Below are 18,664 nucleotides of genomic sequence, written 5' to 3'. Positions count from 1 at the left end.
TATCAGAATTCCCTTCCTTAAAGCTCCACCTGGAGTTTGTTAATGCCCATTTATTGATGTACAGTTTCTCTTGGCCATCCTCAACCCTTCAACAGTGACTTTCATTCAATATATATCAATGTTCATTCCATATATATCAATGTTCATTGTATATATATCAATGTTCATTCCATATATATCAATGTTCATTCCATATATATCAAAGTTCATTCCATATATATCAATGTTCATTATATATATATATATCAATGTTCATTCCATATATATCAATGTTCAATCAATGTATATATCAAATTTCATTCCATATATATCTCAGTAGAACAAAGATTGATATATATGGAACGAACATTGATATATATTGAATGAACTTTGATATATATACAATGAACATTGATATATATACAATGAACATTGATATATATGGAATAAACATTGATATATATGGAATGAAAATGTATATATATTGAATGAACATTGATATATATGGAATGAACATTGATATATATACAATGAACTTTGATATATATGGAATGAACATTGATATATATGGAATGAACATTGATATATATGGAATGAAAATTTATATATATTGAATGAACATTGATATATATGGAATGAACATTGATATATATACAATAAACTTTGATATATATGGAATGAACATTGATATATATGGAATGAACATTGATATATATACAATGAACTTTGATATATATGGAATGAACATTGATATATATGGAATGAACATTGATATATATTGAATGAACATTGATATATATGGAATGAACATTGATATATATACAATAAACTTTGATATATATGGAATGAACATTGATATATATGGAATGAACATTGATATATATACAATGAACTTTGATATATATGGAATGAACATTGATATATATATACAATAAACTTTGATATATATGGAATGAACATTGATATATATACAATGAACATTGATATATATGGAATGAACTTTGATATATATGGAATGAACATTGATATATATGGAATGAAAATGTATATATATTGAATGAACATGGATCGAACATTGAGATGAAAAAATGATATATATATATATATATATATATATATATATATATATATATATATATATATATATATATAAATAATATAATTCATAAAATGTTTTGTTTAGACAGAGAGGGACTTTTGGGGTTGTGTGTGTTGTAGCCTGTTTACATTGTTATTTAATGTTGCTATGTTGTTGTTCTTCAGTGTGTGTTTGTGTTTACTCTGTTATTTTGTGTCCAGCTCAGAGTTAATGAGAGTGCGTTTGTGTTTGGTGACCATCAGAAGAAAGAGCAGGGCTAGGAGTGACCTACCTCAATTTTCAGTTGCTTTTCAAGTGGCACTGTTTTCCCTTGCTCTCAATAAAAGAGCATTTTTCAAACAGAAGTTATGGCCTCATCTGACTCTTCTTCTGCACCATGTCAAATTATGTATATATTGAAACTCCACCCATCTGTGTCTTCACATCATATCATATCATATCATCACATCAGCCTCTCTCAGGTCACTCTGTCCACGGGATCAATGTGTATAGATACTGGTCACTTTAACAGAATTCCCTTCCTTTAAGCTCCACCTGGAGTTTGTTAATGCCCATTTATTAATGTACAGTTTTTCTTGGCCATCCTCAACCCTTCAACAGCGACTTTCATTCCATATATATCAAAGTTCATTCCATATATATCAAAGTTCATTGTATATATATCAATGTTCATTGTATATATATCAATGTTCATTGTATATATATCAAAGTTCATGGTATAAATATCAATGTTCATTGTATATATATCAAAGTTCATTGTATATATATCAATGTTCATTGTATATATATCAATGTTCATTCCATATATATCAAAGTTCATTGCATATATATATCAATGTTCATTGTATATATATCAAAGTTCATGGTATAAATATCAATGTTCATTGTATATATATCAATGTTCATTCCATATATATCAATGTTCATTAAATATTTCCTGTTTGGCTTGCCATAATATATATACACATATATATGTATGTATGTATGTATATATATATATATATATATATATATATATGTGTTACGTCTTTTCTCCCATCCGCTTGTGTGCTCTCTCTCTCTCTCTCTCTCTCTCTCTCTCTCTCTCTCTCTCTCTCTCTCTCTGTCTCGCTCTCTTTCTATAGGTGGAGTGAGCTGTCAATCAAGCACGGCCTTGCTGCCAAAAGGGGCGGAGCCTCCCATTTAATAACTGCGCGTACCACCAGCGTGTCAGCCTGCCGGCTCACATGGTTTCCATGTGTTCACATATTTGTTTGATGATTGGCTCAAACTGAAGTTGCTGATCTGTCTAGTTTGGTTCTTCTCTCGTCTGTCTGATGCTAGTTCTATACTGTTGTTAGTTCTGTGGAGTGTTTTGTTAGTTAGTGCTCTCTCTCTCTCTCTCTCTCTCTCTCTCTCTCTCTCTCTCTGTCTCTCTCTCTCTCTCTCTCTCTCTCTCTCTCTCTCTCTCCCTCTCACCGTTCGTCCAGTTCTACATCAGTCTATCAATTAAAACTGCTCACTGCCCTGAACTACAGCTATTTAGTTGGTATGTAATGGAGTATATGACATGTTTAATGTCAAAAATTGAGCTTGTGCTAATTACAATTTGTGACTGGCATATAAATTTAGATTTGCATGTCATCAGTAACTCAGTAACAAGATAATTATATATATATATATATATATATATATATATATATATATATATAACAAAAGGTCACTCACCTTCAGAGACATCAAGCCCAATGAAGAGAAGATAAAAAGTCAGCAACATCCTCACTAGTAAAACAACACTGAGTTCACAGCACACTGACAGCTCCACACCCAGCACTACACTAGCCCTGTATACCACACTGAGTACACAGCTCTCTCAGCAGCTCTTCACTGGAGTCTAACCCACTCTAATGTCCGTGCAGCTCACAGGAGCTGTGTTTAAATCAGCTAGACCGGAACTCTTCTGTCTTTAGAGATTTTAATAGCAGCTTCTTCAGAATCTGAGACCACACACAGTGACATGGTGGTCTCTGAGTTCTGAGAACACCTACTGTTTCCTTTTCTGCAGTTTACCCAATTGGACACAAGCAATTGCCAAATAAAGACACCTCTCTGGTGTCTCACATCCTTGCAGAAATGAAGATGGACAGACTAATATGAATTCCATGCTGGTCTAAGCTGGTTCATACTGACCTGTTGCTGGATGATGTTGTGTTAGCTAATCACCCACTTTGGTCATGCTCGTTGATTAGCATACCAACATGCAAAAGAGAACATATGCTGGTTTTGCTGGTGACCAGCATTTTATTCTGTTATTTCTTGTCAGCAGAGCAGCATCTAAAACACAACATGTGCTGGTTTCTTTAGCTGAGATGATCTTCCTAATTCATAGCCATCTGTATTTAACTTTTCATTTTATGTCTTAATTTGCCTGCTTTCATGTTTGGTTACCTTTAATTGTCATTTACCACTACTTTTACCGTTATAGGTTTTAGTTCTGCATGATCTTTATATGTGTATGTGTGGCCATTTCTCAGCAGTGTTATGCTGATTTGTTGTTGTAGTCCAGAATCTTTTCTCTCAGTACAATGTTAAAGTAGACTAATACCATGTCTGGCAGCTCTGAGCTCATGTAGTTCACTGCATTTTGTGTTTATTTTAATCTATCAGCTCTCCTTTCTGTGGTCTCATTAGTTGTTCTCTCTGGCCCTTTTTATGGTACTGAGATGTGAACTCCTGCTGGTGGAACATCTATGTGGTCTACGTCTCTATTTTCCGGTTGCTATAATAGTATCAAATGACGCTATGATTTGGTGGGTGAAGCCACACTGACAGGAAATCTGATGAGGCCTCAGCTTGAGTGACCCAGAGTGCTTTATTTACACATGCATAATAATATCTCACTTCCTGTAAGAGAACTTTGAGAGTGTTTGGCTGCCACTTCTCACTGGAGGTCTTTTTCCACCTTTGCTTCTTGACTACTTTGAATTGGACTGTTTTGAACTAATCTTTTGAACTTTGTAGTTTCTATTTTGTCATTTGTCCTCAGACGTACATAATCCGGAGGCTTTGATGCTGGAGGAGGCTGCCACTGCCCTCCACTGCCACTTTCTCCCCTACCTGCTGCACATCTGGCCTACCCTGATGAGACATACACCTTATCAGCATAGTTGGTGAGTGAGTCTCCACCCTCTCGACTACCTGTGTGATGCCCTTAAGGCATTTAGTTAATCTCTTCATTTTTCCTTTTTCTTTCTTGTATTTAAAGATTTGTTGTTGCTTATTTTTTGTCTTAAGTAAGAAAAAAGGTACCTTCATAATTAATGTTGCATGTTCTGAAGGTAGTCTCTTAGTCTCGTGAAGCATCAAAGAGGCAATGTCGTAAGTTCATCTAGCTTTAAACATATTACAGTTCATATATTAGCAATGGTGATATTAAAAACGTTGTTTGTTAAGTTAGTTAAGAGAAAAAACTTAGTTTATAGTTGTGTATAAGCCAATAGATATATTAGCATCCATGGTAACTTCTACCTACTGTTCAGAACAGCATTGTTTTTGACTATGCACAATGTATAATTAAGGACACAGACGCTGAACAAGTTTTGTATTGTTGATTTACAGTTTTCACCTGCATGCTAATGAGAAAGAGTGACAGTAAATGGCCAACCTTACTACGACTCTGTCTTCATTGGATATGGTTTAGCTTGGTGTTTAGTCAGAGTTTTGACACACTGCAGCAAATCATCTGCATCCAGTGCTAGGAGTAGCAGGGCTTTGTCATCATCAAGTGTGGCACGCACCAGGGCTAAAGCAGATGCTGCTAAGGTGAGAGCATCATATGCTAGCTAAGAGGCTAAACTGAAAATGGAAAAAGCAGCCAGAGAAGCAGAAAAAATCACAAGAGATGCTCAAAATCAGTTGGACACAGTAAGAATAGACACAGAGTTGGAAGTGCTGGCATTGCAACGAGAAGCTGATATGACTGTGGTGGAGGCATAAGCGCTAGAGGAAGCTGAAGCAGTACACATTGTAGACGAAGAGTCGAAGTCGGAATCAGAAAAGGTTAAAGTTGAACGCACCAGTGAATATGTTCAATCACAAAATAATCTTCAGAAGCCCTCTCCCTCCCCACTCTTACCTACAGCATCCACTTTCCATGCAGAATCACATGACAGCTTTGTAACACGGCATCCGTCTGAGAGATATATTCCAAAAATCACAGCCTATTATCAATAAGCCAAAGGGAGAAAAGGCTGAGCACTTACCTGCTTCAAACTTACCTGACTCATCTAAAATTGAGACAAAGTCTGAAGTCAGAGGAACAAACCCCACCATGAACATGCATAACCAGTTATACACTCCCCAGTATATTCCTACAGCCAGCATGACACCCTTAGCAGAGCCTGTGTCACAGTATTTAGCACAACGTGATCTGGTCATTTCTGGACTGTACCAATTTGATGATAAGCCTGAGAATTATCGAGCATGGTATTCCTCATTCACCAATGCAATTAACGAAGTCCAGCTCACAGCAACTCAAAAATTAGACCTCATGACTAAATGGCTGGGAAAAGAATCTGGTGAACAGGTAAAATGCATATGCTCAGTGTATGTCAACAAACCTGATATTGCTTTATGTAAACCACTGGAGAGACTGCATGAGTGCTATGCTGCCCCTGAAATCATTGAAAAGTCACTGTTTCAGCAGCTGGACAATTTTCCAAAGATTCCAGCCAAGGATTATTATAAATTACGTGATCTGGGAGATTTGCTTGTGGAGATACAAGGCGCCAAAGAAGATGGTTACCTCACCGGCCTGTCATATCTGGACACATCACATGGAATTGGATCGATTGTAGACAAGCTTCCATTTTGGCTTCAGGAGAAATGGGTGTCCTCTGGGTCAGGGTACAAAGAAATGAACCATGGTCGCTTCCCTCCCTTTGAGTATTTTTGCAAATTTGTGTGCTACGAGGCAAAGAAGCGTAATGATCCTAGCTTCATGCATGAAGGCAGCACCACAACACCTACCAAACCAGCCAAACCCATTGTGAAGAATTTTAATACAAACAAACCAGTCTCAGTGCACAAAACTGATGTTTCTACAACTAATGACGACCCAAATAAAAACTGTCCATTACACAATAAACCACATCCTCTCAAAAAATGCAGGACATTCAGAAACAAACCCCTCGACGTCAGAAAGGCCTTCCATAAGGAGAAAGGAATATGTTTCAAATGCTGTTCTTCAGTCTCCCACCTAGCCAAAGACTGCAGGTCCACAGTGAAGCGGTCTGAATGTGACAGCACTTATCATGATGCAGCCATGCATCCTGGGCCATCACTGCAAGCCGTCAAGGCTCCCTTACCGCCACAAGAGGACGGCGGGGAGGGAGAACATCCTAACACAGCTGTTGTTAAGACAAACTGCACACAAGTTTGTGGTCTAAATCAGTGGAACCGCTCATGTTTAAAGGTATGTCTTGCAAGATTATACCCTAAGGGTTCTAAGCATATAGCCATTAAAGCCTATGTAATTCTGGATGACCAGAGCAATCGCTCATTAGCTAGGCCAAAGTTCTTTGAACTGTTCAATGTGGAGAGCAAACCATTCTTATACAACCTCAGAACTTGCTCCGGCATGGTCGAGGCATGTGGCAGAAAGGCAGAAGGATTCATGATCGAGTCATTGGACGGCAAAGTTCTCTGTCCCACCTCTCATTGAGTGCCATGAGATCCTGAACAATAGGTCTGAAATTCCGACACCAAACGCAGTTCTACACCAGCCTCATCTCTGTCACCTTGCCAAGCACATCCCAGAGCAGAAATACTCCTGCTACTTGGAAGAGATGTGCTTAGAGTTCACAAGGTTAGGCACCAGGTCAATGGACCACACAACGCCCCTTTTTCCCAACGCCTGGACTTGGGCTGGGTAGTGATAGGAGAGGTGTGTTTGGGCAATGTACATAAGCCAACAGTCAATGTGTTCAAGACCAGCGTGCTGGGCAGTGGTCAGCATTCAATTTTTCAACGCTGCACCAGCTTCATGCATGTCAGGGAGATGCAGCAGAGCTTTAACAGGCCTAACAAAGTACCTGAGAGGATGCTGGGACAGACGGTGTTCAACTAAACAGAGCACGACAATAAAACTGCTCCATCATTGGAAGATGCTATCTTCTTAAAGACAATGGACACAAACATTTATAGAGACAGCACTAACAGTTGCGTAGTGCCACTACCATTCAAGGTGCCACGGCAGGTATTGCCAAACAATAAAGAGCAGGTAGTCACGCGATTTACATCCCTCCAACGAACCCTTAAGAGAAAACCCGAGATGCAGGCACAGTATGTGGCATTCATGGAGAAGATCTTTACCAATGGACATGCTGAGGTAGCACCACCACTCAGAGAAGGTAAGGAATGCTGGTACCTCCCAATGTTTGGGGTCTACCACCCACAAAAACCTAATCAGATAAGGGTGGTCTTCGATTCTATACCTATGGGCTGCAAAGAGCCATCAAAGAAGGTGCACAGAAGCATGGTGCTGATACTGTCAGGTTTGTCGAAAGGCATTTCTACGTTGATGATGGCTTGGTGTCTGTACCATCAGAAGCTGAGGCAGTAGACCTGCTGCAACGAACACAGGCCTCACTTGCAGAATCGAACCTCCGCTTACACAAGTTCACATCAAACTGTCAGGCAGTCATGGAGGCCTTCCTGCCTGAAGATTGTGCCCCAGTACTCAAGGTTTTGGATCTGGATGGAGAAGTTGCACCTGCACAACAGAGCTTAGGTCTGCTTTGGGAGGTCACAACTGATACATTCACCTACTCTGTGTCAACAACCAACAAGCCATTCACCCGCCATGGAGTTCTCTCCACTGTCAACAGTGTTTTCGATCCCCTGGGTCTACTAGCGCCTGTCACAATCCAGGAAAGAGCCCTTCTCAGGGAATTTACTTCTGAGCTGTCCGACTGGGACTCACCTCTCCCAGAAGACAAACTAAGCAGATGGGAAGCTTGGACAGATTCACTCCAAGATCTATAACAGCTTCATGTTACACATATGTACACAACAATCTCACTCACTCAAGTAGTGTACACGGAATTGTGTGTATTCTCAGATGCATCAGCTAAGGCCATTGGTGCTGTGGCATACCTGAAAGTGGCTGAGGAAAATGGGCGAACTGAGGTAGGATTTGTTATGGGCAAAGCAAAGCTAGCACCCCAGTGTGGGCCTACAATCCCAAGGCTTGAGCTGTGTGCTGCTGTCTTGGCAGTAGAATTGGCAGAACTCATTCAAGATGAGCTAGACCTGAAGTTTGATGCCACCAAGTTCTACACAGACAGTAAAGTAGTGCTGGGCTATATTTGTAATGAGTCCAAACAATTCTATGTGTACGTCCACAATAGAGTTCGACGCATCGGGCAGTCCTCAAAGCCTGAGCACTGGCACTATGTACGTTCTGAGGAAAACCCTGCCGACCATGCATCTAGATCCTTACCTGCATCCTGCCTGGCGCAGTCCTCTTGGTTCACTGGACATTCCTTCTTATGTCAGCCACCTGCAGAAAAAACACAAACAAGCCAGATATTTGGGCTAATCCAACCTGAGAAAGACCCAGAAATCCGTCCACAAATACAAACCTGTGCTACCAACCTGGAAGAACCACTCATCTCTGACCGCTTCCATCGCTTCTCCACCTTTACCTCCCTAGTAAGAGCAGTTGCATTCCTTGTCCACGTGGCAAGATCCTACAAACACTCAAATGCAAGATCAAAACAACAAATGCAAAGGGTGGCACGGATGTAACTTACCTCGTGCACCAGATGAGATGGCCCAAGCAAGGAATGTTATCCTTAAGGCAACACAAAGGCTAGTCTTCACAAAAGAGCTGTCAGCACTCCAAACCAACAAAGCAATACCCAAAAGCAGCCCCTTGCAGAAACTCAGCCCAATCTTGGAGGACGATCTCATTTGCATAGGAGGCAGGCTGAAGCACTCTAACCTTGCAACTGTAGAGAAGAACCCAGTAATTCTGCCCAAAGACAACCACATCTCCCTACTGCTCACACGACATTACCATGAGCAGGTGAGACATCAGGGCCGTCACCTGACAGAAGGAGCGATTAGGGCAGCAGGACTATGGATCTTGGGAGACAAGACATTAATTAATTCGGTACTCCACAAATGTGTAACTTGCCGCAAGTTGCGTGGAAAGCTGAAAGAACAGCGCATGGCGGATCTGCCTCCCGAACGCCTCTTAACCTGCCCTCCTTTTACATATGTGGGGCTTGATGTATTTGGGCCCTGGTCCATCACAACTCGACGCACCAGAGGAGGACAGGCAGAGAGCAAGCAGTGGGCCATTATGTTCAGCTGTATGAGTTCAAGAGCTGTACATATTGAGATTATTGAATCTTTGGACACTTAAATGCTCTCAGACACTTCTTTGCACTCAGAGGCCCTGCAAAATAGCTCCGTTCTGATTGTGGCACCAAATTTATTGGAGCGTGCAAGGAGTTAGGAATGCACAAAACGGTGCAGACGTACCTCAGTGAGCAGGGATGCAGCTGGGAATTCAACCCACCACATGCCTCTCATATGGGAGGTTCCTGGGAGCGCATGATCGGCATTGCTATAAGAATCCTTGATTCAATGTTTCTTCAACAGAACACTCGCCTAACCCACGATGTGCTTTGCACACTAATGGCCGAGGTCACAGCAATCATGAATGCATGACCACTACTGCCTGTGTCAGTGGACCCAGAAAAGCCCTTCATACTCTCACCAACCAGGGGTTCTGCTGCAAAACAAAACGAGGCATACATGAGTGCATGTTCTGAAGGTAGTCTCTTAGTCTCGTGAAGCATCAAAGAGGCAATGTCGTAAGTTCATCTTGCTTTAAACATATTACAGTTCATATATTAGCAATGGTGATATTAAAAACATTGTTTGTTAAGATAGTTAAGAAAAGGGAAAAAACTTAGTTTATAGTTGTGTATAAGCCAATAGATATATTAGCAGCAATGGTAACTTCTACCTACTGTTCAGAACAGCAATGTTTTTGACTATGCACAATGTATAATTAAGGACACAGATGCTGAACAAGTTTTGTATTGTTTATTTACAGTTTTCACCTGCATGCTAATGAGAAAGAGTGACAGTAAATGGTCAACCTTACTACGAATCTGTCTTCATTGGATATGGTTTAGCTTGGTGTTTAGTCAGAGTTTCGACACACTGCACGAGAACACTACAACCTGTGTCTAACAGTCTTTTGAATGGTGGGTTATCTCTCCCCTCTCAGTCTTCTGCTTGGTGTTGGCCTGTCAGGGCTTTGATCTGTGGTAGCTACACTGCCTTGCAGTTCAGTAAAGTGCAGCTCATGCTTTGCTGATTGCTGTTGAACTTAATCTCATGAATAACCATGTATGTGTGAGTACTAGTGAGTGTTTGTACTAGTGATATTTGCTAGCTTTATCTTGAATATGGTGTTGAGGTATAAACCATCACAGCTTCATGGCTTCAATTCTAGGCCTCATCTTGATTCTGTCATATGTGATTATTGCAAAACACTTGGAATTGTTTGTTGCCCAAGACAGATTCACTGCTCTTCTAGACATGACCTGAGCTATTATTGTTTGACATCTGCTCTTCCATCCATTCAGTCCAACTGGTTTGAACATTATTTGAATTTACCAGTTGCTGAAAAATCTCACCAGAGACAGAGTTCACAAAATATGAATTCACTGTTGTTGTTTGCTTTGTTAAATTGTTTTTCCTGAACAAATATCATAACATAATCCAAACATGGTACTTCTAATGGAAACATGGCAAACACCCACTTTATTTACAGCTGAACCTCCTTACTCCTCCTGGTTATAGTCATCTTTTATAGTCTCATTTTATGTATCAGGTACTGTATGTGTCAGCTGTCCCAGCAGCCCAAATAGTCAAAACAAAGTCCCTGGGGTGCGCAGAGTCACATCCAGAAGTGCCGCAGGGTGTCTGTTCCAGTGGTTCTAGCACTACTAAAGGTTGTGGATTTTGAAGATATTTAGAGATAGTAAACACTGAAAGGGGCCAAACTGAACCCAAAGATAATAAAAAAGACACATTTAGAATTTCCCATTCTAAATTTGCCTGCCATTTTCTTCTCTTTTTTCTTACTTTTTGTTTTTACCTGATCTTATTCATGACCATAAAAATGTGTTCAGTTACCCTACTTTTCTCCATGACTCCTACACTCCACTCTGGATCTTCAGTAAAGATGAAGGACAAATCAAAATCTGGCCAGAACTCCAGTGATAGTTTCCTTTCTTTTCATTTGGTACAGTTTGGCAGATACTCTTCATTACACATTTATTAACAGTGTGGCCTCATTAAATCATTAATAAATATTAATGAGAGGAGAGAAGTCTGTTTTCAGTCCGGTTTTAAATTTTGACAAACAATTTCAGGACATTGTGATCAGGAAACAACTTTAATAAACAAAATTAGCTTCTATTATTGCTGTACTTACAGCAGAAGCAGAAAAAAATGTCAATATAATATCTGTATTTTTATGGCAATGATATATAAGTAGCAGTACAACTTAAAAAATGACAATAATAATACTGATGAATATTACTGAACATCTACCACTTTTAGTGAATTTAAAGGAAGCTGCTTAGAATAAAACAAATAGGCAAACTTTAGTACACTTCTATTCAAAAAACCAAAGAAACTATTTAGTTTTAATTTGGTGATACTTCAAATAAATAACAGGTAACAAGAGAGAAGCTGCTGTGGTTGATATGCTCGCAGTAATTAAGGGGTTGGTCCCTTTGTAGAAAAAGAAGGTTTGATAGTCAGTGCAGGAACAGAATAACAGCAAACAGCTCATTGTAGATACACAATAACATTATTTATTGTAACTATTGTAGTTGTTTATTGTAACAGAAGAGAAATATTATGATGTCTTTAATTCAATACAGTCACACCACAACATGTATCTAGCAAAACCAAGTAGACTTAGCTCAGACCAAATTTAGTATTGAGATGCAGGCAGATGATGGTATTACACCCCCTGAGAATTAGGGTGGAAAAATGGAAGGAAAAGGGCAGAGAAAAGAGTCTCTTTTCTGTTTTTTCTTGGTTTTCTATTATTTAGAGTAAGACACTCTAGTTACCATACTGCTCACCCCTTTACAATGGTGTGAAGCCAAACTGCTGTTTGCCATGGGCTTAAATGTGGCATCGGACAGATGTGTCTGGTTAGCACTAATCAGCCTGTGGGCTTCTGGGAACTGGAGTTGGCACTTACAGCTGTCACCCTCTGTTGGTCACAGTGAGGTGCTTTTTCCAGTGAGATAGAGAGCAGCTAGCTTGTTTTAGCCTGACATGAATGGGAGCATCATGCAAAGTGGGCGGAGTTTCCAAAATGAGGAGGGTTTGGTTTTCTGCTTAATGTATTAAAGTCTGAGCAACCAGTGGCTGGTTCCAGTGTTCCACAGCCCAAAGCTAGGAGGCTTTATACCATAAAAGCTGATGCTTTCAAAGGGGGCCATCAGTAGTACATTCTGAGAGAGAATGCAGATTGAGTAGAAACACTTTCATTAATGATATTCATTATCATTTGTTTTTATTGGTCTTAGTCAGCCTATTTAAATTAGCATTTTCTTGGCATAAGATGTAAGGAAAAATATGTCCATAACAGCATCACCACCACATTGAATTAAATGATATGTCCTCTGACTAATGTGATGAAGAGTGAGTTTATTACCGAACGGAACAAATGAACATTCAGAAATGATGTATTTTGATTGTTTTGAAGAACGTTTATCAAACATAAACGGTTGCCACAAAAATATGACAAGGCTGTAACAAAAACAAAACATAAAGCATAAAACAAATATCTTTAAAATAGTAACTTTACAGTAGAGGGCAAAAGCTTTCTTTCCTTTTAGTCTAAGTCAATAAAGAGATTTTACTCCAAGCAATTTTGGGGCATTTCTATTGATCCGTACATGATTTTCATACAATGTAAAGGACAGTTACTATGCTCAAATGGTGAAGACGAATAAACATCAAAAAAATGGACATACATTTTTTATTTTTTTTTTAACAGCAACAACATTCATTCACAATATGGCCTCTCTTTCAAAACATTTCAGGAGATTGTGAACAGGAAACAACTTTAATGCACAAAACTAGCTTCCGCCATTGCTGTTCTTACAGCCAAACAAATGAATCATGAAGAGCTTCTGTATGGAGATGGAAGTTTCACTGATTTCTCATTCTGCATAGTTATTTTGGATTTGATTAGTAGTAAAGGGACAGTCTGTGGATCACTGATGAAAGAACAGGAGAGAGTGGAACATTACAGAAGAAATTATATACAGAAGAATATGTAATACAGAATAATATATAAATGTAGTGAACACCACCATCTGGTTGAGCCAAAGTCACTTCTGTTTAGAAGAACTCCCCACATGACCCGAACTAAAAGCTTTGGCTCCACACTCCACAAAGTCTGAGGTAGAAGCCATAAAACAGGATTAAGTTGCCAACAAATTTTACAGCTTCAAAGGACGTTACCTTGGGAATCTGGACACTGTGGGAGGTTAGCAACCCCCCTTTGTTCCATATGGCATACCAGGCATCCATCTATCTATATATATATATATATATATATATATATATATATATTTTGTTTGGACAGCTCATGTACAACATGATATCAGTTTATATACACAAAACATTTTACTTTTTCAACAACGTTCCCACTTTCTGGTACAGGAGACTATTCAATATATTCGTATCGAAAACTATTGAAAAGACAAATTGTGTTAAAACTATGTTAAAGCAGGTAACACAGGTAGAGTGATGTCATTTAACACATCTCTCTTTAGCATGATCCCATCCTCCTAGGCACTAGGCAGACAATCATACATCAGGGCAATACACTCTTTATTCAGCTGTCAGTGTTGCCCAAACTCAATAATACTCTATTACATTAACTTACTGGAAAAAATTACTAATTGAATGTACTATAAAATATGATGTGTTAAATTAATTTCATTAAATCTTCTTTTTCCAATAAGATAAAGAGCAATTGGCTTGTTTCTACCTGCCATGTGCAGATCACTGTCCACAACACTGGTGCTAAAGCTGAGCTGGAGGATGCAGTTTCAGCACCATGAACAATCACTGACTGGATTGGAGCATCAAGAAAAAAAACAAAAAAACAAAAAAAAACACAGCTTTGCAGAACGGGACCATTACGCAGAGTGGATGGAGTTTCCAAAATGAGGCAGATTTGGTATTCAGTTTATTTATTTATTAATTTTTTTTTTTGGTGTATTGACCCTACTTGACCTACTTAAAGTAGGTCCATGACATAAGAAAGGTGAAAAAGCTGTTGTCATGTTGTGTCCCCTGGTCCCCTCAGTCAGATTTCCAAACCAGCATCACCACTGGATATATATGATGGGTTTATGACAAAATGCAACAACTGAACATTCAGAAATGGTGATGAACTGTAGTTATGTTGAAGAATGTTTATAGAACATAAACCATTACCACGAAAATATGACAGAGCTGTAACATTTTACTCTCAGCTGCAGTCAGTGCGCTGTATTGACCATCAGACATTTCAGAGGACCGTGTGGTTGAAGTGGTTGGACTGCTGTGCAAATTGACCACTGCAGTAGGTGTTGTAGTTTTAGGTGGATCCTCTGTAGACAGAGAAGAGTTTGATAGGCAGTGCAGGAACAGAACAGCAGCAAACGGCTCACTATACAAATTAACATTAAAGGTATTTACTGTATCATTATTAACATAAACATATATAAACATTGATACATGTTTATTGTATCAGAACAGACATAAACAACTGAACACAATAGTAACAAGGTGAAGCTAATACAGAATATAGAGAGTTGAATGCAAGAGTTTGATGACAGTAGGTCATATTGTATGTTTTATTAATTTTTTGCAAAACTTATTTCTTTGTCGACGTCCACATAATAGAATAAAACGTAACTTTTGCACAGGTAATATTTTATGTATTTTTCCCCCCAGTATGTTAAATTCAGTATTTAATTAAGCATGAAAATGTGCAGTATTCTGATCTCTAGAGGGTGTGTTAACTTATTTTCAGCAACTTATTATCAATAACTCATAATTTGATCATGGGCACACAAACTGTAGCTGAACAGTGATGAGGGGTAGAATGCTTTAAAAATTCATAGAGTTGGTTCTCTATACTGCTACATTTATTATTTACGTGACATACTAAACAAAAGTCTATTTGAAGTCTTACTTATTTCAGTCCTTTTTAGAGACCTTCTTTCTTTCTTTGTCCTTCTTCCTCTACCACTCCAGAAAGATCCAGTCCAGTCTTAAGCAGCTGAAAGCCTGAGAGAACCCAGAGGGGAGAAATACCCACTGAATTCAAGTGTGAAACAGCTCAGTTTCAGGTCCTGACCTGTGTGAACTATTCCTCGTAGAGGTCATTTGGAATGTGTTCTCTACTTTTGAGACCAGACAACCTCACTGAGTTCTGGTTTAACCTCTGATGTAATGCTTTTTGTGCTGGTCCATGACTTATGTAACAGTTCTGACCCATGAAAGGTGGTGGAGGTAGTCAAAGGTTGAGGACAAAAGAATCAAAGACAAATCACAAGTGCTCACAAATGCTGTCCCTTCACCAATTTACTTATATTGAAGCAGATTAGCGATTAAACTCATTTATTTATTTATTTGTTTATTTTCATGGTATCATTAAAAATAAAATCAGCCTGTTTTAGACGATCAAATTCACAGGACAAAGTGGTACAGTAGAATAGGACAAAATTATTTTAATGGGACAACACAGGAGGAGGAAGACAACAGAGAAGGCAAATACTAAATCAGTCAGCACTACATATTACATATTCAATCCCACCAAAACATGCTTGAACCGCTGCACTCTAAGGCCGGACCTACACTACACAGGTTTTATCCAGATTTCAACCCTAATTTGCCCAGTTTGGCAAATATTCACAATCTGAAACAATTTTCCAGGTCAGAAGCTCAATTGGAAGCGATTGTTGGTGTGGATGATCCAGCAGTATGTGAGGAGAAACCTTCAGCCTTCTGATCGAGCTCTGAGGTGATCGGATATTCTCTGATATTATCAAACATGTTTGATATTCATGACTCTGCTTAAGCAGACTGTCCACCTTGTTGCTCCTGTCCACCCACAATGCACCATCTGTCACAGGTAATGAGGATCCCCAGATCTGCATCAACTGCAGTTTAATAAAATACATGCCCACCCAAGAAGCACTGGTCAGTTTATTATGATAATTTTATAAAAAATAATAAGTAAATAAAATTACCAAACAAATTTAATTGTTTTACACATTCGTCTTGACTTTTTTTTAAATGTACCAAATTTCATTCAGAACTTTCAAGATCAAAATCTGGTCAGAAGTCCAGTGAAAGTTTCCTGATCTCTTTCCTTTTTGTACAGTTTGGCGGTTACTGTTCAATACACATTCATTCACAGTGTGGCCTCATTAAATCATTAGCAGATGTTAATGAGACAGTGATACACATCTGATTTCAGTTTTTCAAAAATAATTTGTGGACATTGTGATCAGAAAACAACTTTAATGAAAAAAATTAACTTCCATATTTGCTGTATTTACAGCCAAACAAAAGCATCGTGAAGATCTTGGTAAAGTGATAATTTGACAGTCCGTGGAACTTTACATAACAAACAGTATGAATATATTAAGCAGAAAATTTAGAATATCAGTGTAATTTATTGATTTTATGGCAATTATAGCATCAGCAGCACAACTTATAATTAAAAAAAAAAACATCAATACTAATCATAATATAATTAATATTGCTTATACTATATTATACTGTATAATAACATCTATCATTTTTGGTGATGCTAAAGCAAGTTGGTAACAATGAAGCAAACTGGCAAATTTTAGTTCACAGTGTCAGATAAAGCAAATAAACCACCTAGCTTTTACTGAACAATATTTCAAACTAGAAAAGTGCATTTCCTAAAGGAAACGCGGAATGGCTGCGCAGCGGTTACTATGGAAGTCATAAGGAGGAATGAGGGATAAAAAAAACTACACATAGAGGAGTGTGGGTCAGTAAGGCGGTGGATAAGAGCTTGGAGACCTGATCTGAATGAGTACATGTACTTTGGTGGCTGTTGAGAAAAAGACAGATTAGGGCTTTGTTGCGAAAGAAAATGAATGGGACGCTATGAAAAAAATGACATATAGAGGAGTGCGGGTCAGTGTGACTGTGGATTAGAGCTTGGCAATGTGCCCATGCATTTCAGTGTCTGTTGCACAATGGAAAAAACAGGGCTACGTTTGGCCGAAAATAAATGGAACTCTAAGGGAGGAACGAGGGATGAAAAAATCAAACAAAGAAACAGAGGAGTGTGGGTCAGCATGGCTATGGATTAGAGCTTGGGGATGTGCCCTGAGTGAGTACATGCATTTCAGTGGCTGTCAGGCAAAGAAGTAATAGAGTTTGAGTGGTGGTGAAAAATGAATGAGACTCAGTGAGAGGACCGAGGGATGATAAAATGACAGAAAGAGGAGTGCAGGTCAGAATGACTTTGGATTGGAGCTTGGGGACCTTCTCTGAGTGAGTACATGTAGTTTGTTTCCCATCGGGTAAAGATCAATAGAGTTTGAATGGTGGCGAAAATGAATGAGACTCAATGGGAGGAACGAGGGATGAAAAACAACAGAAAGAGGAGTGCAGGTCAGAATGACTTTGGATTGGAGCTTGGGGACCTGCCCTGTGTGAGTACATGTAGTTTGTTTGCCATTGGGTAAAGAAGCAATAGAGTCTGAGTGGTGGCAAAAATGAATGGGACTCTAAGGGTGGAACGAGAGATGAAAAAACAACACATAGAGGAGTGCAGGTCAGTATGGCTGTGGATTAGAGCTTGGGGATGTGCTCTGAGTGAGTACATGTATTTTGGTGGCTGTCGGGCAAAGAAGTAATACAGTTTGAGTGGTGACGAAAATGAATGAGACTCAGTGAGAGGAACGAGGGATGAAAAACAACAAATACAGGAGTGCAGGTCAGAATGACTTTGGATTGGAGCTTGGGGACCTGCCCTGAGCGAGTACATGCATTTCGGCAGCTGTCGGGCAAAGAAGTAATACAGTTTAAGTGGTGGCAAAAATGAATGACACTCTATGGGAGGAATGAGGGATGAAAAAATCAGAAACAGAGGAGTGCAGGTCAGTATGGCTATGGATTAGAGCTTGGGGATGTGCCCTGAGTGAGTACATGCATTTCAGTGGCTGTCAGGCAAAGAAGTAATAGAGTTTGAGTGGTGGCAAAAATGAATGAGACTCAATGGGAGGACCAAGGGATGATAAAATAACAGAAAGAGGAGTGCAGGTCAGAATGACTTTGGATTGGAGCTTGGGGACCTGCCCTGAGTGAGTACATGTAGTTTGTTTCCCGTCGGGTAAAGATCAATAGAGTTTAAATGGTGGTGAAAATAAATAGGACTCTAAGGGCGGAACGAGGGATGAAAAAACAACAAATAGAGGAGTGTGGGTCAGTGCAGCTGTGGGTTAG

Source organism: Colossoma macropomum, unplaced genomic scaffold, assembly GCF_904425465.1.
Source record: "Colossoma macropomum unplaced genomic scaffold, Colossoma_macropomum, whole genome shotgun sequence".
Taxonomy (NCBI): Eukaryota; Metazoa; Chordata; class Actinopteri; order Characiformes; family Serrasalmidae; genus Colossoma; species Colossoma macropomum.
This window is presented reverse-complemented; position numbering follows the sequence as displayed.